This window comes from Miscanthus floridulus, chromosome 19 (assembly GCF_019320115.1).
Source record: "Miscanthus floridulus cultivar M001 chromosome 19, ASM1932011v1, whole genome shotgun sequence".
NCBI classification, from domain to species: Eukaryota; Viridiplantae; Streptophyta; class Magnoliopsida; order Poales; family Poaceae; genus Miscanthus; species Miscanthus floridulus.
In genome coordinates this window covers 824,522-837,199 of record NC_089598.1, presented here as the reverse complement: position 1 = coordinate 837,199, position 12,678 = coordinate 824,522, and the positions used below count along the sequence as shown (strand labels likewise).

At 40.6% G+C, this 12,678-nt stretch overlaps 2 long non-coding RNA genes across 4 annotated transcripts; both read right to left on the bottom strand.

Moving 5' to 3' along the window:
• Positions 1-2,167: 2,167 nt before the first annotated feature.
• Positions 2,168-5,728, bottom strand: LOC136529290 (uncharacterized). 2 transcript variants are annotated; one of them, XR_010777252.1, is made up of 5 exons: positions 5,339-5,723; positions 5,055-5,160; positions 4,415-4,631; positions 3,086-4,317; positions 2,168-2,456 (listed from the first exon to the last, which is right to left on the bottom strand). It is a non-coding gene; the product is annotated as an uncharacterized lncRNA (long non-coding RNA). The 2 variants fall into 2 exon arrangements; XR_010777251.1 differs by having other exon boundaries at positions 4,415-5,160; positions 5,339-5,728.
• A 2,359-nt stretch (positions 5,729-8,087) lies between these two features.
• Positions 8,088-11,648, bottom strand: LOC136529296 (uncharacterized). Of its 2 annotated transcripts, XR_010777254.1 has the most exons (5): positions 11,259-11,642; positions 10,975-11,080; positions 10,335-10,551; positions 9,006-10,237; positions 8,088-8,376 (listed from the first exon to the last, which is right to left on the bottom strand). It is a non-coding gene; the product is annotated as an uncharacterized lncRNA (long non-coding RNA). The 2 variants fall into 2 exon arrangements; XR_010777253.1 differs by having other exon boundaries at positions 10,335-11,080; positions 11,259-11,648.
• Between the last annotated feature and the right edge of the window lie 1,030 nt (positions 11,649-12,678).

The window sequence follows — 12,678 nt, the reverse complement described above, 5'->3', positions numbered from 1 at the left end:
TCATTTGTTCATCCGACATAGTGGTAGTAACATTATTCACAAATCTTATATATCCCTCTTGTACTTTCATGAAACTAATATGAGACATGAGAGATGTAGATTTTATTAACAACGTTATTGTCGTTTTGTCAAATGAAGAAATGACCAAAATAAACTTTGTAGATCTTGAGAGGTTATGCAACTTTGTAGTTGAAATTTTTTTTTCATTTGAATTCATTTCGGGCCTCAAAAATTGCTTTGAAAAAATAATTTGCCGAGGGCTAAAAAAATGCACACGGCAAAATGCCTCTTTGCCGCGTGCGAAAAAAAGACACTCGGCAAAATACCTATTTGCCGAGTGCCAAAAAAAAAGGCACTCGGCAAAGACGCATTTTGCTGAGTGCCGAAAAATGGCACTCGGCAAAATACATCTTTGCCGAGTGCCAAAAAAAAACACTCGGCAAAGCCATCTTTACCGAGTGCCGAAAAAAACACTCGGCAAAGCCGTCTTTGCCGAGTGCCCGATGAAATACACTCGGCAAAGCTTCCAGCACTCGGCAAAGTGTCGGTTTCCGGTAGTGATAGGCTTATCTCTTATCTATTTAGAGATGCCAAGACCAGAGTTCATCACAACTAACTGTAACTGCTTTTGCCGAGAGATTAATGCAGTTCATGATGCTAATACGGATGAGGTAGCAGGCATCTTACATACATGCATGCTCGTGTTCACCCATATGTCCACCTGACTAAAACAGAAACATGTATGTTCCTTCAACACCAAACGTCAAACAGAAGCATGTTCCTTCGACACCAAACGCTTAGCAGCAGCCTAGCTAGCAGGTGATCACCACCCATATACAAAAGAATGGGATAGCTAGACTACTCCTGTCCGGTTATAGGTTTGGTGGCTTTCACCACGACCAGTGTTTAGGAGATCAAGTGTGTCGACTCCTACCACAAGCATAGTATCCAGTGGAAGCCTACGATAAAGGAAGCTATTAACCGATCATAATAGTACATAAAGATAGGAGATAATGTCAAAACTAATGACCAACGCATTAGTCAGTATGTGATTAATCTAAAGGCGTTCATTTAGTTACACTATCATCTCTTTTATTCCATCCTTCCAGAGAAAAGAAAGCACGAATGTGTTCTGAAAGGAAATCGAAAAGACAGCTGTCGTTTTAAGAGGAGAAACATGACAGCCAGATTTTCATCAGCGCCATTCCTTCCATTTCGATCTCATGCCAAATCATTAGGATGAAAAATGAGTAAAATATCATATCTGCTTGAAAAAAAAAAAACTAAAGAAACGTTACTGAGAGACTGGTGTGTTACTGAGAGATGTTGAACAACTACACTAAAGTAAAAATTTGCACCAGAGATATAACCTGAAATTAAAAGAATTGACTCTTTTGCGTTTTGCAATTCGCGTGTAATGCAGTCAACTATAGTTGCCAGAAACCATAACACCGCCATAGGAGCAGGCATATCCATCCCATTTACAGGATAACCAGGCCCTATGTAAAAAAACTAGGACGAAAGGCGCGCTCCGCTGCGCCCGCCAGTCCAGGCCGAAACTAAACATCATCATAGAATTTAGTAGTAGATTAACATAGAAGAGTAAATATGAGGTTGAATCCAATGAAAAATAAACACTTTCTTTGACAAATTGTTTAAAAAACGGTAGTTCAGTCATGCATGTTTGACCAAAAAGCATAAACATTTTGTTTCCAATATTGTTTCATGTGCAGTGGACCAAAAAAAAAAAGGAAATCCACAGAAGAATTAAGAAACCATGTATTCGTATGTAAACAATACACGTCCTATTGAGACATCTAAACATACATGTTAAATCGGTTCATGAAAATAACAACTACAAAGGATCATCTTGAAAAAAACATAGGACGTCCTTAGTAATATATTCTGTATTTATATATCCATGTCCATTAGTAGTCATCTCCTCTCTGTCCATTGTCCTGTAAGGCTGTAAGTAGGCATCGACTCCTAGTTGACTTGCTGGGAAATTCGAAAAGAAAAAAAAGGTGAATACATTACAGGCAAATAATAGGCATATGGTTACTGAATTAGACATGTTGTTGATGTTACATGCTGCAAAAGCAATAAAATCATATTGATCATATAAACCTGAAAAGGGGGGAACTTACAAAAGCAAAGGCAAGCAAAATAAGGACAATAATACTAACAAAGCATGAATGCCTTCACTTAAATTCTTATGATACAGAAAAATCAAGGCAACTGAGAATGGGAAGGTTTTTGGACTGACAGTTGTTTCCTTTTGGTTGACCAAAGGAAGCAAAGGCAAATATGCACACCCCAATCAGAATGGGTGGTTTCCATATTGTGGCTGCGAAGGAACTGAACTCCAAAAAGTGGGAAGGAGTACCATGCGAAGCATTTTTCCAATAATGGTCAGCCAATGTAGGTCCTATGTGAACCTTCACTTGGTGATGAACCTACAAAGAAAGTAGAGTAAACATTAACTCTGAACTGGAGGGAATATAACTCTAGAAATCTGAACCTGTATTGCTATTTAAGGCTGGGCACATACAGGTCTGAAATAATAGACTATAGAGTTACCAAAAGGAAAGTTTATTTTAGGCCTGGCTAATATGTACCACCCAGTAACTGCAAACATAGAATAACTCTTAAACTTTAACACATTGTGTGCATATGTTGACATATTTACTTTGGGATATGGACCTGCAAAGATGGATAGGTGTCCTAATCTTGTTTACAGTGTTTTGTAGCATCTGTAAATTTCCACAGATAAATTGGTTCAGCATATTCGATACTACAAAAGAAAGCTCCTATCGAAAGCAATAAGATCTGAGTAAGGTTATATCCCCAAAGACCAAAGAAAGGAACAACGAATCTTTGCAGTGAGAATTTTCAGTAAGCCTACATCGTTCCCTATTAAGATTTTAGTAAACAGGGGTTCCTTCTTAAGATGTGAACCAGACAGCATCTAACTGAAATTGGTATGGCAGGAATATCTATGCAGTATTTCACCGTGGTCTGAAAATGTAACAACACAGGTAGGGAGCATGAATATTACACCCATTTAGACACTAATAGTCCTCACCGCTGCAGAATGTCTTGTTGAGGTTGTCAATAAGCTTCTGGATCTATTCAGTGGAGCATATTGTACAGATTAGCAGCAGCTGTTACCAAATTAGTTTGGTAGCCTGAAAAATCAAAGACCAAACACAGGATGTAAAACCATGTTAATGGAAGGCAACACACCTGAGCAGAATTGAAATAGCTTGCAATTAATGATGCATTTAGATGCCACATCAGATATGTCGAGAAAGAATAATCCATAAAGGAAGCTTCTTTGTTATTTTGAGAAAGCGCAAAAGCATTTGGGGCTGGTGGTAGAACGACTGGAGCCTCTCCTCGCTGGAACTCTTGATTGATATAGAGGCAGGGTGTTCCCTCCGCCATCGCCCACACAGTGGCGAGTTCCATTTTTACCTCCATGGTCAGATGGCTTTGTTGGAATCTGAAAGTACAAATAAGTAAGGGGGTGTTTGGTTCCTCCAGGAAAATTTTAGTCCCTGTCCCATCGGATGTTTAGACATATGCATGAAGTATTAAATATAGACGAAAAAATAACTAATTGCACAGATTGTGGCTAATTTGCGAGACGAATTTTTTAAGCCTAATTAGTCCATGATTTGACAATGTGGTGCTACAGTAAATATGTGCTAATGGCGGATTAATTAGGCTTAATAAATTCGTCTCGTAAATTAGTCTCCATCTATGTAATTAGTTTTATAATTAACTCATATTTAATTCTCCTAAATAGCATCCGAACGTCCGATGTGACATGGACTAAAATTTAGTCCATGGAACCAAACACCCCCTAAGATAAAGGAAGACAACCTGCGTCGGAAATTGTGTCAAGCGATACCTGCATGAAAAGGTGGCAGCAGCAACGGTCTAAGACAGTTAAACTTGTTAATTCACCTTTACTACCTAATCTCTATGTCTCAGAGTAGACCAACGTCGCAAAGACATGAATCTTTATAGGGGACCCCCAACAAAATAGCATGATATTTAAAAAGAACAACCTGAAATGTCACTTTCCTTTGTCCCTTGGTGATAGCTAAGATCACAAGGTAACATAACAGGGAAGCTGGTTCAAATAAAAAAAATGCAAAAGATTCTATATCACAAGGTAACATAACACATGGTATGCTCGATAGCAAAAAAGAATATTACTCTGGAGATTGGTGAGCCTTACCCCCTGTTGCTCGAAATACCTGTATGAGATCATCAGTCACTGCTACCATATTCATCCTCCTCTAGTACCTTGAAACAGCCAAATAGATGATGTGGTCTATATCAAATAACTGCAAGAAAAAAAGTAACAACCCAAAATAATAAATGAAAAAAATATTGATCATACCGATCCTCTTTCAGTTGCTTCAAATCCACATATGGTCCTGACTGCTCAATGAGATCTCAGCATATATAAGGAGCAGAATGCCCTAGAGAACTAATGTGGTGGTTGCTAAGCTGGGATGAATCAATCCCAATAATGCTCACTGGAATTTCACGGAAAAAAAATTCTCCTCCCAAGTCCCAATAGGTAGCTTACTTGTTTTCATGTCAAAGTCTGTAAACTGTAAACAGTAGGCACTAAATCAACTAAAGCAGGTCCCAATAGTTTTGACATACTAAACATTAGCGGTAGAGGACTAATGTGCAAAAAAAAATGTGGTGGCCTACATGTGCTTATGTAGCAATCTGAATTGAATCTATAATATTCATCAATGGAAGAAACATCGATACGTGTTGAAACCTGATTGTTGATCTCTTAGAATTTCTGGCATCTTAAAACGCAGAACCGAAACAACCATGTCAGGTTTTCAAAATTGTTCAGTAGGACTATGGCCCTACTAAAATCTAAATACTACATTCCTGATGGCACTGACATGGCCCCTGCCGAAACATATGAGATCCTCAAAAAATTAGGGACATCAATGAGAGATTTTGGAAAGGCATTTTAACAAACAGTTGGTGTGCATCATGGGCAAGTCGCTTACTTGTTTAACTGGAGACCACCAGCACTACTGCAGAATTTGTCGCCAGGAATTCGAAGGCCGGCTGGCGGCTACTGTGCAGATGAAGAGAGGCAGCCAATTGCGTCGCCTGCAGTGCACGTGACCGGGTAGAACCAGAAAAGACAAAAAAAATCAGCAGATTGGCTGAGCGCGTCATATGGAATAAATAAAAGAACGGAGCAGATATCAAAGAACCGCTGCCGTAGGCGAATGGAGAAGATGAAGCAAGACGGAGACCAATCCATGGACGTGAGGAAGGCACAGACCTACGCAGCAATCTCCACGGCAATGGCGCCAGCGCGGCAGGAGCAGGAGCAGGCCGACCTGTGGAGCCAGCACCGCGGAGAAGAACGAACAGCGAGAAAAGGAGGCGCAAGTTGACGGATGCGGCGAGGCCGGTGCCAGCGCGGCGCGTGGAGACGATGACGGCTCCGAGGCGGAACAGGCACAAGCACTGACACTGGGCCAGACCAGAGCTGGGCCCTTGAATCATGAGAGAGGGAAAGGAGGCGCGCACACGCACGAGCTCCCGATGCAGCGCGGATGGTGGGCCTGAGGGCATGTCCATCCCGATCGGTAGCAGGAAGCGAGCCCGGCGGAAGGCAGCGGCGAGGAGAGAGGTGGGGAGTGGTCGAGCAGAAGACGTGGAGGATACGGGCTGGATTTACCGTATGTGAACAGTAACAGGATCGCTGTGGGAGCGCGGATGCTAGGAGCTATATGAAGTTTCATATGAACAAACATAAGTCACTTAAATATTGGTCCCCACTATAGTTGCTTCTACCACAAATACTGGAATTTCCCTGTTGTATATGCTCTGCGAGTGACAAAATTAGTTCCAGAGTGTATTGTGCTAACTATGATATGAACAACAGTTTCATCACTGCTCATTACAATTATCAAAAGTACAAGACAGGAAGATGAAGATTAGGAGTGGTTTTCTCCTTAGTAAAGGCTCGTGGAGCTATGACCAAAGTCTTTTAAGATCGATCTCTAGACAGTAAAGATATGTTTTGAAGTCAATTCCTATAGCATATAAAAATATTTGTTATGCTCACGGTGACCGTGTTTACAACCCAAATACAATCCTTATGACAATTTGCTTTTGTTCATTCCAAATAACTAAAAGATGAGTTCACCTCTTTAATGTTTGCTTGCTTCAATTCTAAAATCTCTTGAACTCCTTTGTAATGACAAATTGGAGAATGATTGAACCACTGGCCAAATAACACCGTCAGTTTTAAAAATGCTTAGCCATCCAAGGGTCTAGATATAGAATGGGTAGGAAACTTTTAGGTGACAGCTATTTTACAATTCCTTCACTCTTTTATAGTATTGATATAGATAAATCCAATTCCAACCATTCGGCGCTTTCCAAGGTGGGCCCCTAAACAATCTGTATTAATACTGAGCCCCAACCGGTCGCTCTGGCTATACGAGAAATCCAGAGTTCATCACAACTAACTGTAACTGCTTTTGCCGAGAGATTAATGCAGTTCATGATGCTAATACGGATGAGGTAGCAGGCATCTTACATACATGCATGCTCGTGTTCACCCATATGTCCACCTGACTAAAACAGAAACATGTATGTTCCTTCAACACCAAACGTCAAACAGAAGCATGTTCCTTCGACACCAAACGCTTAGCAGCAGCCTAGCTAGCAGGTGATCACCACCCATATACAAAAGAATGGGATAGCTAGACTACTCCTGTCCGGTTATAGGTTTGGTGGCTTTCACCACGACCAGTGTTTAGGAGATCAAGTGTGTCGACTCCTACCACAAGCATAGTATCCAGTGGAAGCCTACGATAAAGGAAGCTATTAACCGATCATAATAGTACATAAAGATAGGAGATAATGTCAAAACTAATGACCAACGCATTAGTCAGTATGTGATTAATCTAAAGGCGTTCATTTAGTTACACTATCATCTCTTTTATTCCATCCTTCCAGAGAAAAGAAAGCACGAATGTGTTCTGAAAGGAAATCGAAAAGACAGCTGTCGTTTTAAGAGGAGAAACATGACAGCCAGATTTTCATCAGCGCCATTCCTTCCATTTCGATCTCATGCCAAATCATTAGGATGAAAAATGAGTAAAATATCATATCTGCTTGAAAAAAAAAAAACTAAAGAAACGTTACTGAGAGACTGGTGTGTTACTGAGAGATGTTGAACAACTACACTAAAGTAAAAATTTGCACCAGAGATATAACCTGAAATTAAAAGAATTGACTCTTTTGCGTTTTGCAATTCGCGTGTAATGCAGTCAACTATAGTTGCCAGAAACCATAACACCGCCATAGGAGCAGGCATATCCATCCCATTTACAGGATAACCAGGCCCTATGTAAAAAAACTAGGACGAAAGGCGCGCTCCGCTGCGCCCGCCAGTCCAGGCCGAAACTAAACATCATCATAGAATTTAGTAGTAGATTAACATAGAAGAGTAAATATGAGGTTGAATCCAATGAAAAATAAACACTTTCTTTGACAAATTGTTTAAAAAACGGTAGTTCAGTCATGCATGTTTGACCAAAAAGCATAAACATTTTGTTTCCAATATTGTTTCATGTGCAGTGGACCAAAAAAAAAAAGGAAATCCACAGAAGAATTAAGAAACCATGTATTCGTATGTAAACAATACACGTCCTATTGAGACATCTAAACATACATGTTAAATCGGTTCATGAAAATAACAACTACAAAGGATCATCTTGAAAAAAACATAGGACGTCCTTAGTAATATATTCTGTATTTATATATCCATGTCCATTAGTAGTCATCTCCTCTCTGTCCATTGTCCTGTAAGGCTGTAAGTAGGCATCGACTCCTAGTTGACTTGCTGGGAAATTCGAAAAGAAAAAAAAGGTGAATACATTACAGGCAAATAATAGGCATATGGTTACTGAATTAGACATGTTGTTGATGTTACATGCTGCAAAAGCAATAAAATCATATTGATCATATAAACCTGAAAAGGGGGGAACTTACAAAAGCAAAGGCAAGCAAAATAAGGACAATAATACTAACAAAGCATGAATGCCTTCACTTAAATTCTTATGATACAGAAAAATCAAGGCAACTGAGAATGGGAAGGTTTTTGGACTGACAGTTGTTTCCTTTTGGTTGACCAAAGGAAGCAAAGGCAAATATGCACACCCCAATCAGAATGGGTGGTTTCCATATTGTGGCTGCGAAGGAACTGAACTCCAAAAAGTGGGAAGGAGTACCATGCGAAGCATTTTTCCAATAATGGTCAGCCAATGTAGGTCCTATGTGAACCTTCACTTGGTGATGAACCTACAAAGAAAGTAGAGTAAACATTAACTCTGAACTGGAGGGAATATAACTCTAGAAATCTGAACCTGTATTGCTATTTAAGGCTGGGCACATACAGGTCTGAAATAATAGACTATAGAGTTACCAAAAGGAAAGTTTATTTTAGGCCTGGCTAATATGTACCACCCAGTAACTGCAAACATAGAATAACTCTTAAACTTTAACACATTGTGTGCATATGTTGACATATTTACTTTGGGATATGGACCTGCAAAGATGGATAGGTGTCCTAATCTTGTTTACAGTGTTTTGTAGCATCTGTAAATTTCCACAGATAAATTGGTTCAGCATATTCGATACTACAAAAGAAAGCTCCTATCGAAAGCAATAAGATCTGAGTAAGGTTATATCCCCAAAGACCAAAGAAAGGAACAACGAATCTTTGCAGTGAGAATTTTCAGTAAGCCTACATCGTTCCCTATTAAGATTTTAGTAAACAGGGGTTCCTTCTTAAGATGTGAACCAGACAGCATCTAACTGAAATTGGTATGGCAGGAATATCTATGCAGTATTTCACCGTGGTCTGAAAATGTAACAACACAGGTAGGGAGCATGAATATTACACCCATTTAGACACTAATAGTCCTCACCGCTGCAGAATGTCTTGTTGAGGTTGTCAATAAGCTTCTGGATCTATTCAGTGGAGCATATTGTACAGATTAGCAGCAGCTGTTACCAAATTAGTTTGGTAGCCTGAAAAATCAAAGACCAAACACAGGATGTAAAACCATGTTAATGGAAGGCAACACACCTGAGCAGAATTGAAATAGCTTGCAATTAATGATGCATTTAGATGCCACATCAGATATGTCGAGAAAGAATAATCCATAAAGGAAGCTTCTTTGTTATTTTGAGAAAGCGCAAAAGCATTTGGGGCTGGTGGTAGAACGACTGGAGCCTCTCCTCGCTGGAACTCTTGATTGATATAGAGGCAGGGTGTTCCCTCCGCCATCGCCCACACAGTGGCGAGTTCCATTTTTACCTCCATGGTCAGATGGCTTTGTTGGAATCTGAAAGTACAAATAAGTAAGGGGGTGTTTGGTTCCTCCAGGAAAATTTTAGTCCCTGTCCCATCGGATGTTTAGACATATGCATGAAGTATTAAATATAGACGAAAAAATAACTAATTGCACAGATTGTGGCTAATTTGCGAGACGAATTTTTTAAGCCTAATTAGTCCATGATTTGACAATGTGGTGCTACAGTAAATATGTGCTAATGGCGGATTAATTAGGCTTAATAAATTCGTCTCGTAAATTAGTCTCCATCTATGTAATTAGTTTTATAATTAACTCATATTTAATTCTCCTAAATAGCATCCGAACGTCCGATGTGACATGGACTAAAATTTAGTCCATGGAACCAAACACCCCCTAAGATAAAGGAAGACAACCTGCGTCGGAAATTGTGTCAAGCGATACCTGCATGAAAAGGTGGCAGCAGCAACGGTCTAAGACAGTTAAACTTGTTAATTCACCTTTACTACCTAATCTCTATGTCTCAGAGTAGACCAACGTCGCAAAGACATGAATCTTTATAGGGGACCCCCAACAAAATAGCATGATATTTAAAAAGAACAACCTGAAATGTCACTTTCCTTTGTCCCTTGGTGATAGCTAAGATCACAAGGTAACATAACAGGGAAGCTGGTTCAAATAAAAAAAATGCAAAAGATTCTATATCACAAGGTAACATAACACATGGTATGCTCGATAGCAAAAAAGAATATTACTCTGGAGATTGGTGAGCCTTACCCCCTGTTGCTCGAAATACCTGTATGAGATCATCAGTCACTGCTACCATATTCATCCTCCTCTAGTACCTTGAAACAGCCAAATAGATGATGTGGTCTATATCAAATAACTGCAAGAAAAAAAGTAACAACCCAAAATAATAAATGAAAAAAATATTGATCATACCGATCCTCTTTCAGTTGCTTCAAATCCACATATGGTCCTGACTGCTCAATGAGATCTCAGCATATATAAGGAGCAGAATGCCCTAGAGAACTAATGTGGTGGTTGCTAAGCTGGGATGAATCAATCCCAATAATGCTCACTGGAATTTCACGGAAAAAAAATTCTCCTCCCAAGTCCCAATAGGTAGCTTACTTGTTTTCATGTCAAAGTCTGTAAACTGTAAACAGTAGGCACTAAATCAACTAAAGCAGGTCCCAATAGTTTTGACATACTAAACATTAGCGGTAGAGGACTAATGTGCAAAAAAAAATGTGGTGGCCTACATGTGCTTATGTAGCAATCTGAATTGAATCTATAATATTCATCAATGGAAGAAACATCGATACGTGTTGAAACCTGATTGTTGATCTCTTAGAATTTCTGGCATCTTAAAACGCAGAACCGAAACAACCATGTCAGGTTTTCAAAATTGTTCAGTAGGACTATGGCCCTACTAAAATCTAAATACTACATTCCTGATGGCACTGACATGGCCCCTGCCGAAACATATGAGATCCTCAAAAAATTAGGGACATCAATGAGAGATTTTGGAAAGGCATTTTAACAAACAGTTGGTGTGCATCATGGGCAAGTCGCTTACTTGTTTAACTGGAGACCACCAGCACTACTGCAGAATTTGTCGCCAGGAATTCGAAGGCCGGCTGGCGGCTACTGTGCAGATGAAGAGAGGCAGCCAATTGCGTCGCCTGCAGTGCACGTGACCGGGTAGAACCAGAAAAGACAAAAAAAATCAGCAGATTGGCTGAGCGCGTCATATGGAATAAATAAAAGAACGGAGCAGATATCAAAGAACCGCTGCCGTAGGCGAATGGAGAAGATGAAGCAAGACGGAGACCAATCCATGGACGTGAGGAAGGCACAGACCTACGCAGCAATCTCCACGGCAATGGCGCCAGCGCGGCAGGAGCAGGAGCAGGCCGACCTGTGGAGCCAGCACCGCGGAGAAGAACGAACAGCGAGAAAAGGAGGCGCAAGTTGACGGATGCGGCGAGGCCGGTGCCAGCGCGGCGCGTGGAGACGATGACGGCTCCGAGGCGGAACAGGCACAAGCACTGACACTGGGCCAGACCAGAGCTGGGCCCTTGAATCATGAGAGAGGGAAAGGAGGCGCGCACACGCACGAGCTCCCGATGCAGCGCGGATGGTGGGCCTGAGGGCATGTCCATCCCGATCGGTAGCAGGAAGCGAGCCCGGCGGAAGGCAGCGGCGAGGAGAGAGGTGGGGAGTGGTCGAGCAGAAGACGTGGAGGATACGGGCTGGATTTACCGTATGTGAACAGTAACAGGATCGCTGTGGGAGCGCGGATGCTAGGAGCTATATGAAGTTTCATATGAACAAACATAAGTCACTTAAATATTGGTCCCCACTATAGTTGCTTCTACCACAAATACTGGAATTTCCCTGTTGTATATGCTCTGCGAGTGACAAAATTAGTTCCAGAGTGTATTGTGCTAACTATGATATGAACAACAGTTTCATCACTGCTCATTACAATTATCAAAAGTACAAGACAGGAAGATGAAGATTAGGAGTGGTTTTCTCCTTAGTAAAGGCTCGTGGAGCTATGACCAAAGTCTTTTAAGATCGATCTCTAGACAGTAAAGATATGTTTTGAAGTCAATTCCTATAGCATATAAAAATATTTGTTATGCTCACGGTGACCGTGTTTACAACCCAAATACAATCCTTATGACAATTTGCTTTTGTTCATTCCAAATAACTAAAAGATGAGTTCACCTCTTTAATGTTTGCTTGCTTCAATTCTAAAATCTCTTGAACTCCTTTGTAATGACAAATTGGAGAATGATTGAACCACTGGCCAAATAACACCGTCAGTTTTAAAAATGCTTAGCCATCCAAGGGTCTAGATATAGAATGGGTAGGAAACTTTTAGGTGACAGCTATTTTACAATTCCTTCACTCTTTTATAGTATTGATATAGATAAATCCAATTCCAACCATTCGGCGCTTTCCAAGGTGGGCCCCTAAACAATCTGTATTAATACTGAGCCCCAACCGGTCGCTCTGGCTATACGAGAAATCCAGCAAAACTTCCACTTTAATAACCACAGCTAGAGCAAAACCTTGATTTGTTCGTGGACCTCAAGCTCCGTTGGTTGGTTGGACTCTGCCTTCATGAACTCAGCTACAACCCATTCATGTTGCGACGTGGAAGGACAAGCATCGGTTGTGGTGGTGGTTGCTTGTCAGCATGTACAGTTGTATTCACTTCTTTTATTTCCATTATTGAGAAATATGTTGTTGTCGTTGAAAATAGCAATGC